General features: G+C 32.6%; 1 protein-coding gene across 1 annotated transcript in view; it reads right to left on the bottom strand.

The window, feature by feature from the left end:
• The window catches only part of LOC130448843 (cholecystokinin receptor type A-like), a 217,293-nt gene extending 212,641 nt beyond the window's left edge, over positions 1–4,652 (bottom strand). The window contains exon 1 of the mRNA XM_056786384.1: positions 4,428–4,652. The gene's annotated coding sequence lies outside the window, so the exon portion shown is untranslated. The remainder of the gene's footprint in view (positions 1–4,427) is intronic.
• Positions 4,653–6,000: the final 1,348 nt, after the last annotated feature.

The raw sequence follows: 6,000 nt of genomic DNA on the forward strand, positions 1-6,000 counted from the left end.
CAAATTAGATTTCGATACCTAAAAACTGTATAGAAAACCTTCTTTATTTTATTTACAAAAAATTACAATTTTACAACTTGAATCAACTAACTAATTCAATAATTGAATGAACTAAATTTATTATTTGTTATTTCACAACATTCCTATTCATGTTGAATTTATGCTGATAACATAGTGGTATGGCTATTAAATAACGAGACTGGTTACGAAAAAAGGTTTTATTATAAAAATTATCCTATACTCCAAGGCGCCCCTCAATATACTTCCTTCTTCTCGCCACACACCTTTCTTTACGTTTTTTTTTCATTGATCGAAACATTGCTGAAAGTCTTCTTTGGTGAGGACTTTTAAGAGCTCTGCCGTTTTTTGCTTTACTGCTTCCATCGACTCAAATCGGGTTCCTTTCAAAGCAGAAACAAAAAAAAGCTGAACGGTGCTAAATGTGTTGAGTACGACGGGTGTTCGAGTACTGGAGTGCGCTTACTGGCCAAATACTGCTTCACAGATAGCACTTTAGTTGCAAAATCGGGCCTTTTTTACGAACTCGTTCACGCAGTATTGCCAAAACTGACAATCTGTTTGACAGTCTGGAACCCGTTCAGTTATCACGATACCGTTAATGCCGAAAAAAACAATCGACATTGACTTGAATCTTGATTGATTCTCTCACCCTTGATAATTGGTTGTTAATAGCACCATGTATCCTTTTATTCCATTTTATATAACTTTCATTGACAATTTGGTAGGTAATCAAACTGAGTTTATATTAATCAAATTACAGCAAAAGCTAGAATGTTTTGTTTAATTAGTTGGACAGTAGTTCAAATGTCACTTGGTTTGAGACACATAGAAAGACAACATAAGATAAGATCAGATAAATTATAGAGAAAGAAAGTGTTTTGAATCGAATAATAAGTAAATGAAGTAAAACTTAAATGTGTGAGAAGTAATGACGAACATCAATATAATTAAAAATATGCTGTTTCCATTTAGCTTTGGGAGAAAAAAAAAAAAAGATATTTGAATTAGTGGCACACAGGTAAGCGACGTTCTCTGACTTGGAACGTGGTTCTCATGTACATGGTTTTTTGTTCTTTGATTTAGAGTCCTCTTGTTTCAACCGCTCACTCTAATTCCTCAACCACTACTGAAAGAGATGAATCGGTTCATGCCATGATTTCAACGTCATCTGCATAGGCGAGGTGTTGTGTGGACCTATTGCAAATAATTCCTCCGGGATTTATTCAGATACTCTCACCCTTGATAAAGCGCTTACACCACTTAAAACACGCGCACGAGATAGAGAATTGTCCCCATAGATCTCTTGCAACAATTTGTAGCACTCAGTCGGAGTGTTTTTTTTTTTAATTTAACGAGAAAAACACGTTCGTTTCAAACCGCTACTACTCAAACACTATAATAGTGACGGAAACGTGTTTTGGGACGTGCATAGACAAGATATCTAGATATCCAACGCATTATTTGTTTTTTTACCCCACCCGTCTAGGACGCCCTCTTGGCACGCGTTCTCGTTATTTAATAGCCAGACCTCGTAGTGTTTTTGCGTTCCAATAATTTTCGTCGCCCAGATTTTTCCAGATGTAAATACCGTAGCATGTTTACATAGAATAAATGCTTCATGTAAATACTATAAGACTAACAATATAAACCTATATTTATGTTTTTCCTTTATAAACGCTTTAACGTGTCTCAGCCCGGAATAAATAGATAACAAATATATTGCATACACCTTCTATAATGAATAGGGTCGTTTGAAATGACAGATCATCCTTCTTTGTGGCTTATTTTCATCCCAAGTCAACCTCAGTTAGGGCAGATTTGAGCATAATAGAAATATGTCCGTGTAATGGAAGAGATTATGTATCCATGATGATTTGCTATGAAAAGAACTTTCAGAGTTCGTTTACAGAATATATTATCTAATAACTTTCCTAAAGTGATATGCAAGTAGCCTAATACGTTAATTTTGAGATTAGGGTAATTTTTGAATTAATATCAAATTACTCTTGTCTGTCTATTGTTATTTTTGAATTGAACATAAATTTTGAGATAATAAAGATGATTATTTATTACTATTACGATAAAATATCAGCTAAAATAAACACATTATCGGTCGAACTCGATCCTGTTTTTCAATATAGTCTCTATTGAGAAGGATACGATCATTCCGGCGATTGTCTGACGTTTTGATTTCTTTCTTGACAAACGATTTATTTTTGGCATTGATATAGGCGTTTGTTTTAGCCATCACTCCATGTTGAAGGGAAATCTTTCTCCGACGGTCATTATTTTTAGGTTTGCAAATACGTAGCGACCAAATTTGTAGAATAGGCTGGGCTCGGAAATAATTTCGCTTAGTAATGAGGATTGATTCATTTTTTTTAAAATAGCAGACAACCAAAATAGTAAAATGTTTCTATTTGCTGTATACACAAGCTGACTGCCAATTAGTTTGGAACAATCAAATTATATTTATTTGTGTTCGATTCTAGAAAAACTAATACCAAACTTATTTCGCGAGGTTCTTATTTTCTATGAAGAAATCACATACTTAAGTGATCAAATTTAGTGCATTATACTTAACATTAAAATACGAATAGAATTTATTCAAGTTTTTGATTGACAAAAATGTTCCATACGACACCAAATTATCTGCGTCATTGTTGTGGTAAAAATGATGGTTCCATCAAAATCTAATTTCACAGCCGCAAATCAATTGATTTCAAATAAAACCTCATACGTTGTGAAAAATATGATACGAGTGGTGCGAAAAAAGTGTTCAGTTATTATCAGCAATGGAAGGAGTATAAATAGACAGAAAAGAATTTTAGAAAACTGGATTAGATCAACATCTATTAAGATAATGATAACAACAGAAAAATTGAAATTGTGGGACGCGTAACAAATAATATAACAGTGAAAGATAAAGTCAAGCAGAAGAAATATTAGGAACTAATCTAACAAAAAGAAAAGAGAGAGTTTGGCCAGTTAACACATGTAATATATGACGAAAGAATAATGGTTTGTGGAATGATAATTGTCTTGAAACTAATAACGAGTATCATGACGATGAAGATGTGAATTATATATGAGAAAACATGTACAAGATATAACAATAGAAGTATCGTTACAAATGGTAAAAAGAATACTCAATTATGAAATATGAATGATAACTGAAAATGGCGCTCACAAATTCCTAGTAATTCACACATTAAATTGTGCAACATATTTCTATTTTTCTGTATTACCAGTAGATTAATTGGAAATTCAAGTAATTGGACACAAATTTCTGGACTAGTTATGGTTATGGTTCCTCTACAAATAGTACGAAGACTTTTTTGACAGCGATATACAGAAAGATCTTTGAAATTTCTTGAAATAACGACATCATTACACTTGATGTATGGTACGATCCTCCTAAATATTGGCGAAGGATTGAATGGAGCACAATTTGTTAACAGTCTCAATTCTTCGGCTCAAGATTCGAAAGAAATATTAGAGATTCTATCAAAAACAGGTAGAATAGGAGTTTTAGGTTGCGTAGGGTTAGTAACCATATCCGAGAGTTAATACAGATGCATACTGTGGGTCAACTATTGATAGTAAGATTGACCAAGACATATGAAGCAATCTAGCAACGTCGTAGTGTGTTCCAGCTCATAATTTTGCGTATGAACAGTAGATAAAAAAACTGAAATTATAATGAAACATACTGAAATTTATTCTATGAAATTCATGTACGAGGTTACAGACAATTCAAACAATTAATTAGTAATTTGGATTTTTAAATAATCAGTAATATATATAATATATTTTAATGTGAATAATATTTTGATGAAGAGCAAAAGTGGATTGAAAAAATTATTTTTACAGAAAAAAATTATTCCTTCATTTCCTCCGTTAATATTCGAATCAATCATTTTGACCATTTCAGTTTTTCCTATCAATTATCGAGACTATTATTAGAACAAAAAACTGCTGCTGTATTGAATACTGTGTGAAATATAGAGGTATGATGACCAAAAATAATATATATCAGAGAACATCTGAGATTTAAGATAATTTATAGTCTATAAACCTACGATGAGAGCAAAATTCCAATTTTCGATTTTGTTGCTTATCATATTTTGTATATATACCGGTACAGTTAAAATAAATGAAAATCATCTTTTTGATGTCCTTGATAAAAACTTCAATATTTTTTGGACAGTGTAGTGTGTATCATATTTAATTGTACACTCCTTCAAATTCTCTCAACTTTATCTCTTTTGCTATACGTTTTTTTTGGTAGGACCTGTATATGTTTGAAAAAAATGATAAATGGTTGTTTAAGTGCGTGTTAAAACAATTTCTAACGATGGTAGTTACTTAAATACCCCCAACAAAAAAAAAACAATCAAACTTACGTGAAACTTAAATGAAAGCACCCAAACAACAATCAAAAGTTTTTGTAACTCAGCTAACACTCGTAAGTCAGTAAGTTTAAAATTCTACGAAAGTTTGGAACTTATAAAAGCGCAAAATTAGTCGGAACGCGATTATCACAATTAGAGTTCAACAGTTTGAAGTAACCACCACTCTGAAAAGCGACGCCAAGCATACTGAAACTGAAAGCTGAAGTTAGCACGCATTTTCTGTAACGTCACACGGTCTTTCATGCTATGCCACCGAAATACTGTGCCGTTCAACATTATACAAGACTCTTTATTTGCCATGACTTACGATATCAGCGAACTCTTCGAGGAGGAATATTCTATCTGGAGATTTATCGGTCCTTGATAGGCCTATTTCATTCTCTCAGTCCCACTTGTGAGTGCAGTGTTTCTAACAATTTTTGAGAAAATAATATATGGGGGTCGGATGATAAGAATACGACACGCTTCTTATAAATCATCGAAGCATATTTTGTTATGCATGCTCATATATTCACAGATTTATTACAAAATTTATAAATACTGAATGGAAAAAATCCATTTACGATTTTATAGGCCAGTATTTCATATATTTTAGTGGAGTTAAAAATGTAGAATATATGGAAATTAATGCTAGAAACGTAATAATCTGATAGCGGGGAACACAGATTTATTAAATTGAGGAGACGTTGGCAAGTTATGAAAGAATTTTAACATCTTCTAGCAATTGATGTGCCCAGGTCATTTCGATAGCATAATTACTTCAACAACCAAAAACCAATTTGTCCCTCCACCATGACTCGTATAAACGGACTGAACACACTATTTACACTACCACTACACAAACAACACCAACCAGGTTATCATATCTAGAGATAAATTTTCAAAATTCTTGGTAGTAATTAGTTACAATTCCACTGTAATATTTTTCCAAATGTCCTACATCCGCAGCTTACATTCGTCTATTTCTGATGTTAATGGTTTTTCTTCCTGCAACGTTGTGTACTAATTCGATAACATTGTTTGAGAATAATTTTCAATAGCTTTTCATAGTGTTCTTAACATTCAGACACAATTAAATATGAGTTGTTCACCACAACTCACATTACTCACATTTGAGGGTTGACTCATCTTTTGCTGTTATGTTTCCTTTAGCCAAAATTGAGATGTGGATTCTTAGCTTCCTTAAGATACATTCAAAAACATATAAACACCAAGTGAGAATTATTCAGTTGACCGAATCGATGCTACTCCTCCCTCATGTCCAAGCGCTATCAGAATTTGAGGAGAGCACTGTAAACATCAAAAATCACAAACAAATCTGGGAATTTTGGGATTCACGATAAGAGATGAGATGATATTTGGGTATTGAATAGAGATGTTCTGATATTTCTTGATTTTATCAAAGTACTTTAAAATCAACTCTTGATCTATAAGCCATTGGACCCCAAAATATGACCACAATAGTGCAGTACATCTGGCTCATAAAAAATTGAAGATTATAACCTTCATTTCGTTTCCCTCACACTCTAACTTGATCATCATATATGTTTAGGAAGAAACATAT

This window comes from Diorhabda sublineata, chromosome 9, assembly GCF_026230105.1.
Source record: "Diorhabda sublineata isolate icDioSubl1.1 chromosome 9, icDioSubl1.1, whole genome shotgun sequence".
NCBI lineage: Eukaryota > Metazoa > Arthropoda > Insecta > Coleoptera > Chrysomelidae > Diorhabda > Diorhabda sublineata.